At 41.8% G+C, this 13,233-nt stretch overlaps 1 long non-coding RNA gene across 1 annotated transcript; it reads right to left on the bottom strand.

Moving 5' to 3' along the window:
- Positions 1-4,609: 4,609 nt before the first annotated feature.
- On the bottom strand, positions 4,610-9,228 carry LOC131187302 (uncharacterized). Its single transcript, XR_009152515.1, has 3 exons — positions 9,124-9,228; positions 8,303-8,499; positions 4,610-4,697 (listed from the first exon to the last, which is right to left on the bottom strand). It is a non-coding gene; the product is annotated as an uncharacterized LOC131187302 (long non-coding RNA).
- Positions 9,229-13,233: the final 4,005 nt, after the last annotated feature.

Raw genomic sequence — 13,233 nt, 5'->3', positions numbered from 1 at the left:
TAGTTACTTAAGTCAAGATTGTTGAGTAACTCAATATTAGCTAAACGATGAATCCCACTTTATAAGCCAGAGCAATTGGGTTCACAGAGTTACTCAGGATCCAAGACACCACTTACAGCTTTGGATGATGCATGTACTCTATTTATGGGCCTCTGCTGCAAGTTTCATACAAGGGAACAATTATGGTTCATTGTTATTTGATATTTAAATTGTTTCGATCCCACTTTTATTATTTTTTATAAATAATTGAAGGCAGTGAACATACTAAATATTCCTTCCTCCTTCTATTTTTCCCACTGCATGGTTTTATGAAGCCTCCTGCTACTTGAGTTACAATTCTTGAATTCTAAGGTTGGCTGGATAGACTAATATAAATACGATAAAGGCAATCAGAAGACTGGACCAAAATATCTTTTACTCCAGTAACAAGAGGGCAGGTTTGTCCATCAGAACAAATGGGAGTCACTGCCAGGAGTTGCTTCCTCCACACTCTGGAAAGGAAGGAAGGAAGGAAGGAAGGAAGGAAGGAAGGAAGGAAGGAGAGAAAAAGAGAAAGAAAGAAAGAAGGAAGGAAGGAAGGAAGGAAGGAAGGAGAGAAAAAGAGAAAAGAGAAAAGAGAAAATAGAAGAAAGAAGAAGGAAGGAGAGAGAAAAGGAAGGAAGGAAGGAAGGAAGGAGACAGAAAGAGAAAGAAAGAGAGAAAAGAGAAAGAAAGAAGGAAGGAAGAAGAAAGGAAGGAAGGAAGGAAGGAAAGAGAGAGAGAGAGAGAGAAAAGAGAAAGAAAGAAAGGAAGGAAGGAAGGAAAGAGAAAAGAGAGAGAAAGAAAGAAAGAAAGAAAGAAAGAAAGAAAGAAAGAAAGAAAGAACCAATGGTTGTGCAGATGATTAAAGAATGAGCAGACAGCTATTAATGTCCCTTCCTTGGTGCCCATCAGGGGCCTTGCTTGACTTGATATTCTTTGTTGTTTCCTATTCCTATGATTTAAAAATACAGGCAGTCCTCGACGTACAGCCACCACGGAGGCCAAAATCTCTGTCACTAAGCGAGACATTGGTTAAGTGAGTTTTGCACCATTTTACAACCTTTCTAGCCACAGTCGTTAAGTGAATCACTGCAGTTGTTAAGTTAGCAACACGGTTGTTAAGCGAATCTGGCTTCCCCATTGACTTGGCTTGTCAGAAGGTCGCAAAAAGAGATCACGGGACATAAATATGAGACAGTTCCCATGGGGCTGACCATGGGGATGCTGCAACGGTCGTAAGTGTGAAAAATGGTCGTAAGTCCCTTTTTTTGGTGCTGTTGTAACTTGGAACGGTCACTGAGCAAACTGTTGCAAGTCGAGAACTACCTGTAATTTAAATGAAAAGTTTTCCTTCTAAAGAGAGAAGCATTCTTAGATGAGAAAAATGGTGGGTGGTTGCAGCTCCCGTCTGTCTTTGGAAGCATGTCCAGGAGATCCTGGAGAGGATGGGAGGAAGCCCCAGGAGAAACTGAGAAAATTTGTGATAGTGGGGAATATCTGTAGCTCGGATGTAAGACAAGGGTGGAGGTTCGCCCTTCGAGCTTGTGGGTTGGTTTCCAAACGTTTCATTACCAGGTATGCAACATCTTCAGCGGAATTTAAGGGAATGTCATTGTCGGTGTTCTTCTGTTATAAGGGGTTCATGTGGTCAGTAGGTCTTATGATGGGGAGGTCACTTGACACGACCCACACTTGACCCATCACAAGTGTTCTGACCTAGGCGTCTCCAAACCACAACACAAACTTCTTGTGCCGACAAAACTCCCCTTTTTATTAAGTTACTGTGGATTTCTCACATTCACATCCCAGCAAAGTCTTTCAAGGGAGCATTTACAGTCACAGACCTTCTCTGGCTTGGAGAGCTGCCAGGCCGATATCTTCAAAACTTGGCAAGGATTCTCTGAGAGTCATGAACCAATTAAGCTAACTAATGATCTCCTGCAAACTCCACTCCCCATTCGCTCCTCTTTTATTCCCTCTGAGTAGGGCCATCCATCGTCCACCTGTGGCCTTATTCCCAAGTCGACCCTTGTTCCTCAGCTGTTCTCTTCGTCTGGCAACTCTGCACATGTGCACACTGGGAACAGGCTCCAGCTGTTCGTCTGCCTCACTGATGTCAGACTCCAAAGGCAGCTGATAACTGGCATCTGGCACTGGCCCCCTCTCTGCCTCTGACGCAGAGCCCTCATCAGAGTCTTCCCAAGACTCCAGGACTGGCCCATGTTCCTCCCCAACCTCCTCACTGTCCGAATCTGCTGCCAGCTCTGCTGGCTGCTGGTGGGCCACAACAACAAGGCCCTCACCTGATGTGACCTCCCCATCACAAGACCTGACCACACAAACCATCGTGTTGGTAACGAAATGTTGGAAGCCAACCCATAGGCTTGGAGAACAAACCTGCACCCTCAAACTGAGAAGATCGAGCAAGGAGCCACCTTGTTAGTTTACCTCTTCTGATTCCTGGTGGGCACCACTGGATGTAGGTTTTTGTAGCAACAAGTATGGAAGTAAAAATATCTGATTGTCTTCTTTTGGGATTTTCTGATGGTTTTCCGACTAAGTTCCGATATGAGAAGTGAAGTTGGCAAGGCAGAAACCGATGAGTCTCAGGCCAGGTAGAATAATTAAATGAACATGAAACAAATATCTCCAGCTTTGATGCCCAAGATTTAAACTTAATGTCAACCGCTTTAATCTAGATTGCAGAAAATATGACTTCTGTAACAGAATCATCAGTGCTTGGAATACTTTACCTGACTCTGGATCTCTTCCCATAATCCTAAAAGTTTTATCCAAAAACTTTCTACTATTGACCTCACCCCATTCCTAAGAGGACCATAAGGGACGTGCATAAGCGCACAAACGTGCCTACCGTTCCTGTCCTATTGTTTTTCTTTTCTTCTTCCTATATATATGCTTATACCTCCTTATATTTACTCATATATGTTTATATACTATATAATCTTTTTGTATGATACCTACATATATTGTTGTGACAAAATAAATAAATAAATAAATAAATAAGAAGAGTCAAGAACCCCATTGACCAAAAGCAACAGAAGAAAAGATCCAGGACTGAAAGCTTGGGAGTGACATACCAATGGCTTGACCTCCATGTTCTGAAATGAGGAGATCTTCTACCTGCATATGACTCCTTTCTTCTCAGCAGCGGAGAACTGATCTATCAACGTCAAGTATGTTAAGCTTGAATTGCTTACTGGAAGTGGAGCTCAGCGTGGAGAGCTGAAATTGATTGCCATCCCTGGTCTGTTGACTACCTAGGCGCCAATCCTGCATAGTTTCCAAGACCAGACAAGGTCAGCCAACTGCCACCAGCTGCTAAGAAAATCTCCCGTGTAGGAAATGGATATTTTTGTAATTAGCTGTGCCATCCTAAATGGCCATTTGCTGAGAATGCACACAATCGGTTCCCCCCCCCCCAAACCTCAAAATGTACACACCGGACCAAAAAAGATAGTCTGCTCCTACAATAAACAATGAGTATCCTGCCTCCATCCATCAGCCATCTCTCTCTCCCTCTCTCTCTCTCTCCCACCCCCCCATAAGCCACCTTGAGCAACATCGATGTCCTCTCATCTAAAAAGAGGGCATAAATATATAGGAACTGTCTGCCAAATATCTTCTGCATCAATTTTCACTTACTAAAATGTGTTCCGGGATGTCACTTTATATAGTGCGAAATCACACTTCCCTTATTTTATGGACATTTGTTACTTGATGCTGGGAATTGTCTATAAAAGTTTAAAACCATTTCCAAGTGTCTTGCTCAGAGAATTTCAGAAGAAATAAAGAAAGAAAGAAAGAAAGAAAGAAAGAAAGAAAGAAAGAAAGGAAGGAAGGAAGGAAGGAAGAAAGAAGGAAAGAAAGAAGAATTAAAAGGTCTCCTTATTATTAGAACTAAAGGTCCTGGCCAGTCAATGCCTCCCACAGTGAGCAAGCTTAGTTTGGTTAGGAGATTAACCTGTATAGGGCTTATTGCAAAGCCAGAAGGATCAAAGGCTGGGCATTTCAAATGATGGAAACACATAAACTAGAAATCACATCACCGACTCTTTGTGAAAGAGAGACGCAGTGGCTCAGCGGCTAAGATGCTGAGCTTGTCGATCGAAAGGTCGGCAGTTCAGCGGTTCAAATCTCTAGTGCCACATAATGGGGTGAGCTCCCATTACTTGTCCTAGCTTCTGCCAACCTGGCAGTTCGAAAGCAGGTAAAAAATGCAAGTAGAAAAATAGGGACCACTTTTGGTGGGAAGGGAACAGCGTTCCCTGCGCCTTTGGCGTTTAGTCATGCCAGCCACATGACCACGGACACGTCTTCAGACAGCACTGGCTCTTTGGGTTTGAAACAGAGATGAGCACCGCCCCCTAGAGTCGGGAATGACTAGATAGTACAATGGGAACCTTGACCTTTACTCTTTGTGATATTTACAGGAGATCCAGCAACAATACATTAGCAATTTTTTGGCATCTCCCTTTCTTTGTTCTATCAGCTGAAACTGCAGTGCTAGTTTCTAGCGGGGGTTAACTTCTGAAATCCTTGCATTGTTTCTTCACCAGCTACTACTCACCTGAATCCATCTTTGCAGATAGAACATTTGTCCATCTCTCCAAAGCATTTCTTACAGTTTTGGTGACACTTCTGGCAACGTCTTTGACCTTTGCAGGGTAGGGAGAAATGGGCAGGGTGAAAAGAAATGCCAGCGATTAGGAATGCATAATTGCAGGTGTAACATTTATGACTTACAGAGTATTTGACGGCAAGTTAAACCATCTGCCCCTGAACAATAAGGGTACTTTTTAAAAAAAAAAAAAATTAGGCGGGATGACAGAAATAATTCATTTCAACTTAAAATATATTACTTCCTAGACCTTTTCATTTTGGAGAAATGCTAAACTTTGGCAAGCATATCTTAAATATTCAAAACCCAGGTCAATTAATTTAAAGTACTGATTTTAAAACCCACTGATGCTTTTTTCCCCAGATTTTATTGCAAAGCGTCAGAAGCGTTCCTCATCCCATTTCAGATTGGCAGGAGATTAAATCAATGTCTTGGTTAATAAGGTTAAGCAGTACTTTCCGTCTGAATCCAGCATGTTTCTGCACAGCCAGCAAGGACATGGATGGTGGCTCTGTAACTCTTTAAAGCAGCTGCATCTTTTCTCAGTAATATACTTTAAAAAGCTGCATATATGTCAGTGGGAATGGGAGTTCCAGCTTTCATGGTGGGCGGGAGGAGTTTTGTCCGATACTGAAGCACTTTCCTTTTTCTTAATCTAATTGACTTTTTAAAAAAATTTCATAGCATTATTTAAAAACTTTTTCATTAGGTTGTCATAAAATTCCCCGTGACAATTTAATTTTCTGAAAATATACTATTTGTATCACTCACGCATAAGTTTAGTTCACGTTATGTAAGTGAAACTAAATGGCGCTTTAGTGCAACCGCAAACAAAAGAGCCTCGTCCCAGAATAGCTCGCGCATCTCCCCCCACACCACCCAGCTGTAACAGACAAGCAGAGCTGGTAGCTGGCGCCCCCCCAACAACCCAATCCATGATGCGCGAGAAGCATGCGCAGACGATGATACACTTTATAAATCACCATTACTGTGGAACTGGTGGGCAGTTAGAAAATTTTACTACTAATAGAGATACAAAAGTGGGCGGTAGGTATAAAAAGGTTGACTACCCCTGATATACGTAGATATTACATGCATGTCCCTGCAAGCCATCATTTTGAAGCCAAATCCGTAGTACTACTCAATCCCATTGATTAAATTAGTTTAGTTGCATTGTTTGGAAGTCTTCACTTGCAATTAGAAATACCATTTATTTAAGTGTTAGGTTCAGTAATGTAATCCTGCCGCGTGTCAATCAACCAAACATAGCTATCCTTGATCAGTCCCCAGATCTCCTATTTTAATCAATGAAGAACAACCGTGGGAGGGAAAATTGTACACGTTATCCCAACAGGTTAGCTAAAACACACTTCTGCAACAATTTGAGTATTTCTCTAAACGCTGTCAGAATACTTTGCCTGTCCAAATTGTGCGCATTAGGGAAAATTGCTTCCAAAAGCACTAAATAAATAAAACTGCCCTTTGTGCTAGAAGAAGAAGAAGAAAAAAAGGAAACTGACGCAAACATGAAGCAAAATTAGTTTCACCTAGGAAAAGGGAAACATGTCACAAAATCTCAAAAAATAAAACACTCTTTTCCAGCTACGGGTTTTATTAAAAGGTATCAGCTCTGGAAATAAGGGACAGCTCAATTTATCAAATGCATGGAATAGCTAGACTGGTGTAAGATTTACATTGGGGTGAGCCAGGGCACGGGGTGGAAGGAGAGGAAGACAGATTGATAATGCAGATACTTATTTATATCCCTCCCTTTATCATTTTTATATATAATTCAAGGTGGTGAAGATATTTAATTCTCCTTCCTCCTCTTATTTTCTCTGCAACAACAACTCTGTGAGGTGAGTCGGACAGAGAGAGAAAGAGAGAGAGGGACTGGCCCAAAGTCACTCCACCGTGACTAAAGCGGGACTTTTTCATTCATAAGGCGGGACTAGAACTCACAAGTCTGCTGGTGATTGGCCTAAGCCAACTTTCATGCCTAAGGCGGGGCTAGAACTCACTGTCTCCTGGTGATTGGCCCAAAGTCATGTAACTGGCTTAAATGCCTAAGGCAGGACTAGAACTCAGTCTCCAAATTTCTATCCTGTGCTTTAACCACTAGACCAAACTGGCCCCCAATGCAGGTTACATATGCATAACGAACCTGTCTTCCCCTCTGCCTGTCCTTCCTTCCTTCCTTCCTTCCTTCCTTCCTTCCTTCCTTCCTTCCTTCCTTCCTTCCTTCCTTCCTTCCATCCATCCACCAATCCACCTACTCACCCCCATCCACCCATCCACTCACCCACCCACCCTTCCGTCTGTCCATCTCTGTCTGTCCATCCATCCATCCATCCATCCATCCATCCATCCATCACGTATCTCATCCCAATGTAAATCCTACATCAATCTAGCTATGCCATGCATCTGGTAAAATGAAATTTAGCTCATGAAAGCTTATGCCTTTTTTTATAAAAAAAAATGTTACTTGGAAAAGATGCTACCAGACTCCTAATGTTTTGTCTCCACAGACTGACATGGTTCCCCTCCTACAATGTAACAAAACCAAAATTGATTGATTTTGCTCTCCCTAAGCAGGACAACAGTCAATTAGTGGAACTACCAATTGAGTGCAAACATTAAAGGTTTTAGAAGCTGTTTCATTTTCAAGGAAGGATGAAAAAAACCCCGGTTCTTAAAGCCAAAGTTGCAACAAAGACTACAAGCTTCTGTTTAATGTGTTGGAAAGTCTTATGCTTTTCCTTCAATTTTATGAGAGCTTCGGGGTAGCTTTGGCAATCTGAAAAATGTGAAATCAATTAAAAGACAAATTATTTGATTTAAAACTATTACGGTTCTTAGTTAATGTGTTTTTATATTGCTGCTAATGATGGTAACTCTAGAACTGTTTTGCAAGAGACCAACTAAAGTACACTAAGATGAATACAATTAAAAATACATAAAAATAATTGGGACAGAATGAGGGAGGGAGGGAGGGAGGGAGGGAGAAAGGAAGGGAAGGACAGAGGAAGTAAGGAAGGAAGGGATGGAGGAAGGGAGAGAGGGAGGGAGGGAGAAGGGCCGTGATAGCTCAGGCTGTAAAGAAGCCTGTTATTAGAACACAGCAGCCTGCAATTACTGCAGGTCCAAGCCCGGCCCAAGGTTGACTCAGCCTTCCATCCTTTATAAGGTAGGTAAAATGAGGACCCAGATTGTTGGGGGGGCAATAAGTTGACTTTGTAAATATACAAATAGAATGAGACTATTGCCTTATACACTGTAAGCCGCCCTGAGTCTTCGGAGAAGGGCGGAATATAAATGTAAATAAAAAATAAAAAAAAGGAAGGAAGGAAGGAAGGAAGGAAGGAAGGGAGAAAGGAAGGAAGGAGGGGAGAAAGGAAGGGAGGGACAGAGGAAGGAAGGAAGGAAGGGAGGGAGGGAGGGAGGAAGAGAGAAAGGGAGAGAGGAAGGAAGGGAGGGAGGTAAATAGACAGGGATCATTGATGTCATCTTCATGAAAAGAAATATAAAAATATTATAATAGGAGTGAAACCATTGTAGATTGTACTGTAGATGTCCCTCAGAGAAGGGGAAAAAAATATTCCCACCCATCGGTGAGTGCTGGCATTGATTTCCCTTTCTTACCGTCTTCAGAGTAAAACCCAGCTGGACACAGCATCACACAAGTGTTTGTCTCTTGGTGGTGGTAATAACCACGCTTGCAGGCTGTGCATGAGTTCTGGCTTCTGCCCAAACACGCTTCGCAGCCCCTGTGACATCTGCGGCACTTATGTTGCAGGCTGTCTCCAAAGTAGCCAGGAGGGCAGGAGTTCACACACTTCCTGGAAAAAAGTCCACAAATGTTCCAGATTAGACCCAAGGAGGACCCACAATGGCAAGAGCTGCCAAATGAAGAAGAGCAGCAAAGTAGCTGGCATATGATTCTTTCTGTGACGTCTTCCATCATAAACATTAATGCCTTTTCTTGGGTGGATCATGGACCAAAGATCCCCAACCTGATGTCCTCCAAGTGTTGTTAGATTAGCTCCACATTTGGCTCCATGGGCTGGCAATTATGTGAGTTGTAGTTTGACCTGCCTGGTGGACATCAAGTTGGGGAAATCGGCCTTAGAAGGATGGAGTTAGAAAGGAGAAGTCGGAGACCTTAGGGTAACTTTTTCTATCAATCTGCTTCCTCCTCAGGGCCAGACCCACAGGCAGGGAGGAGGAGGAAGCTACTGGTATTTTTTAAAAAGGGTAAGGAATTGTCTGGTGGTCATGTTACCTATGAAAAATCTGAGATTAATAGCCACAGTGTACAGCTGGGGAACGAGTACATACAACATGTTGTTAGTATAGAAATCTTGCGTGTGGAACTAACTGTGCAAAATGGATTAAAACTCTCTCTGTGACCTACCCCTGACCAGCGACCCCCCATCTTTTTCTGGCTTTTTCCTGCTGATTACCTGCCAGTTTTAACACTTCCAAGGCTGTAGTGGAAACAGTTCAGGCACTGATCGGCACTGGGACCATCGCATCCTTGGTCGCCACATTCCCTATGACACAGACCTTAGGGAGACAGACAGATCTGTTGAAAGAAGAGATATAAAACTCTTCCTAGTTCAACCTACACAATGGCATCCATCACTTGGTCTATCAACGTACCACATATCTGGGAATCCAGTCTTGATGCTACCCTGAGCACCTGTTGCTTGATTCACTCACTTTACCCTACCCAACGACAGTGGTAGATGGGCTGTATGCTAATGCCAGTAAAGGAGAAGCGCTGGCGCAGTGGTTAGAAGGTAGTACTACAGGCTACTTCTGCTGACTGCTGACTGAGTGCAGTTGGGCAGTTCGAATCTCACCAGGCTCAAGGTTGACTCAGCCTTCCATCCTTCCGAGGTGGGTAAAATGAGGACCCAGATTATTGGGGGCAATAGGCTGACTCTGTAAACCTCTTAGAGAGGGCTGTAAAGCACTGTGAATAAGTGCTATTGCTATTGCTATATTTGCCCCTCAGGGTTCAAATGAGCTGTCCTTGGGGCTCTCTTTGAGCTTGAATTCTTACTTTCAGACATTTCATTACCAAACTAGTTAGCATCATCAGTGCTAGAAGGGCAGGGAGTTTGCACTGATGATGTTTCCAGTTTGAGTCGTGAAATGTCTGTAAGAAAACAACCAAGCTCAGAGACCACCAAGGACCTCCTTCATATGGTAATGGTTTATCATAGCTACAGCCTTTGGTTAACTAAATTGACAACCTGCTAACTAACTTGCAAAATAACATCAATAAAAGACCACAAAGATATGTGATTCCCTGTTCAGGTTTGGTCAATATCCTGTGTTCTAATAGCATGACTGCATTGTAACTATCAGGTTCTGTGTGCAACATGCCTGACTCCTAATATAGACAATTCAGGATTAATGAATAATTAACAAGTGTTTTATTTTGTTTTGTTTTTGCTATGGGGTCTATTCCTGCCCTTTTAAAAAAATCTGTTGCCACTTCAGCTCCCTAGCCATTTCTTCTCAAAGCTATTCTTCTTTTTGGGGTAGCAAGACTGTTTGTGTACTCCAGAGCCTATCTATCCTGCATTCTCTCCACTCACCTGCTGTTCTAGATGGAAAGAAAGATCCATATCAAACTACCTGTATGGAAGTTAGAGTGAGCACTTATCTGTGTGTGAAATGGGGAAAGCAGGAATCTTATCTTTGGTAAGCACTAAAATGTATCTTGGGCTGATCCAAGGATAAGAGTGGCTTAATCTGCTTGATGCTTGGCATCGCTGTTGCCATTGGCATCATCAACCCTGGATAAACCGGTGTCTTATGTTTTTATAGAATCTATTTATCTAAATATATCTACCGCAAGGACCTGAAGACAGATAATTTTTGCAGTAATCGGGTAGTTTGGTGAAATTTTACTGCTTGCGTTCCCACTGATTGTTCAACCCATCAGTGTCTAAGGATGGATGTGGGATCTCTAAAACAAATTAATCAAAATCTTTCCGATAGGACTTGGTGGGACACCATTAGGAAATACTAAATTGGGAATAATTAAATCATTTTTTAAAAAAAAAATCCCAGGAAAAAAAAATGAACAAACCGCTTCTCTGTTATTGCTAAGAAAACAATTTGGATATGCCCATGAGGTTCTACAGACAGAAGAGGACAACTCACTTTGGCCAATTTGCCCCAGCTAACATGCCTTGGACAACTTATCACAGTACCTCACCACGGGATAATTTAATAATTCAATTTAATTAGTTAAAATAATTTCGCCTTTCCTTTCTTTAATGATTCTATTCCACCATTTCCTGATATTAGTGTAACTCTTGTCTTGCAGCGAGTTGTCCCACAGTGAATTGGCCTTGACCAGTTGTCCTGTGGCGAGTTGACTGCGATGAGATGGCCGCGGCAAGTTGGCCACTGCAAGTTGTCCTAGACCCTCTGCAGACTTGAGCTAAACCTGAAGAATTAGCTTTTGAGAATCTTCTTAGCAAGTTTATGATCTAGGGCAGGGGTTGGCTCTGGAGCTGCATGTGGCCTCTGCTGTGGCTCTATCACCAGTCAGCTCCACAATTGACAGGGCTTTCGGACAGGCAGAGGAAGAGGAGACTCTATGGTGGAGGAACGAACTTCCGGTCGGCTCCAGAATTGAATGGGGGGCTTCTAGTTGGGACCTTTGTGGCTCTTTTGAGCATTTAAGGTTGCTGACCCCGGTCTAGGGCTACTTCCACATCTGAACTGCATGGCTGCCTCAGACAATTTTAGTGAGTTTTTCTCTTCAGGAGAAGAGCTCAAGTCTACATGCTTTAGGAAAGTCAGGAGACAGTTGGAGAGACTAACCATTCCATTTGAAAACCTAGCATCTGCCTCTGATAATCACTACATGTAAGGTTGAGAAGACAGTGTTTCTTAGAACTGCTATTCCAAGTTTCCCTTGGAACAACATGAAAAGTGCGGAAAATAGTGTGTGCTTTGTATAAAAATGAAGGACACTGTTGTTGCTGTTGTTTTTAATTGCTGTCTCTACTCTTCTGAACAAGGCAGCCACCAGAGACACGTAGTTCCATTCTCTGACTCTTAGAAATCAACTTCAGATGTTCCTATAATTCAAAAAGTCCTTCCCGTTCTTTTCCAAGCCTAACAATGCAAACCCCCCTCAATGCCAGAATCTTTCTGCTTCCTTGTGGTTTAAATTAAAACCCAAGATTCTTGGAAACCTGAAAGGGATCTCGTTTTATCCGAATTTGTACTTGTGGTCCCAAGGAAGAAAGGGGAAATGCCCTGGTGCTGGTTTTCATTATTCGGTAAGAGAAACAACTTCTTGGAAATTCATAGAAGAACATTTCCAAGCTTAACTTTGTGGATGATTGAGCAATCCTGAAATAAACGTTATTCGTGTTCCTAGACTGCAAAGTGCCTGTTTTTCAAAGAAAAGAAACCAGAACAGAACAGAATAGAATAGAATAGAATAGAATAGAATAGAATAGAATATAGAATAAGGAAGGAAGGGAAGGAAGGAAGAATAGAACAGAATAGAATAGAATGAATAGAACAGAATGAATAGAATAGAATAGAACAGAAATAATGGAATGGAATGAAGAGAACAGAACAGAATAGAACAGAATTAGGAGATAGAGTAGAGCAGAATAGAATAGAATAGAATAGAATAGAATAGAATAGAATAGAATAGAATAGAATAGAATAGAATAAGGAAGGGAAGGGAAGGGAAGGGAAGGGAATAGAATAGAATAGAATAGAATAGAATAGAATAGAATAGAATAGAATAGAATAGAATAGAATAGAATAGAATAGAATAGAAATAATGGAATGGAATGGAATGGAATGGAATAGAATAGAATAGAATAGAATAGAATAGAATAGAATAGAATAGAATATAGAATAAGGGAAGGGAAGGGAAGGGAAGGGAATAGAATAGAATAGAATAGAATAGAATAGAATAGAATAGAATAGAATAGAATAGAATAGAATAGAAATAATGGAATGGAATAGAATAGAATAGAATAGAATAGAATAGAGTAGAGTAGAAGGAAGGAAGGGAAGGAAGGAAGGAAGGAATAGAATAGAATAGAATAGAATAGAATAGAATAGAATAGAATAGAATAGAATAGAAGCGGCTGACGAAGCTGGAAGGAGAACCTACTGTATACTATTTCAGAGAAGTGACTGTCTAGTCTCTTCTTAAAAGCCTCCAGTGATGGAGCGCCCACGACTTCTGAAGGAAAGCTGTTTCACTGGTTAATTGTCCTCACTGTTAGGAAGTTCCTCCTTAATTGCAGGTTGCTTCTGTGTTTGTTTAGTTTCCAACCATTGTTTTTTGTCCTGCCCTCTGGCGCTTTGTAGTATAATTTGACCCCTCCTCTTCTTTGTGGCAGCCCCTCAAATACTGGACTGCTGCTATCATGTCGCCGCTGATTCTTCTTTTCTTTAAACTAGCCAAACCCAAATCCTGTAGCCGTTCTTCATATGTTTTAGTACCCAGGTCTTTGATCATCTGATCTGATTTTGGAAGAAAGCGACTTTTGAAGGCTCCATTTCCAAAGATG

Source organism: Ahaetulla prasina, unplaced genomic scaffold (genome assembly GCF_028640845.1).
Source record: "Ahaetulla prasina isolate Xishuangbanna unplaced genomic scaffold, ASM2864084v1 Contig226, whole genome shotgun sequence".
Taxonomy (NCBI): Eukaryota; Metazoa; Chordata; class Lepidosauria; order Squamata; family Colubridae; genus Ahaetulla; species Ahaetulla prasina.
Note: the sequence above shows the minus strand (reverse complement) of the source record. Positions and strands in the feature narration are given on the sequence as shown.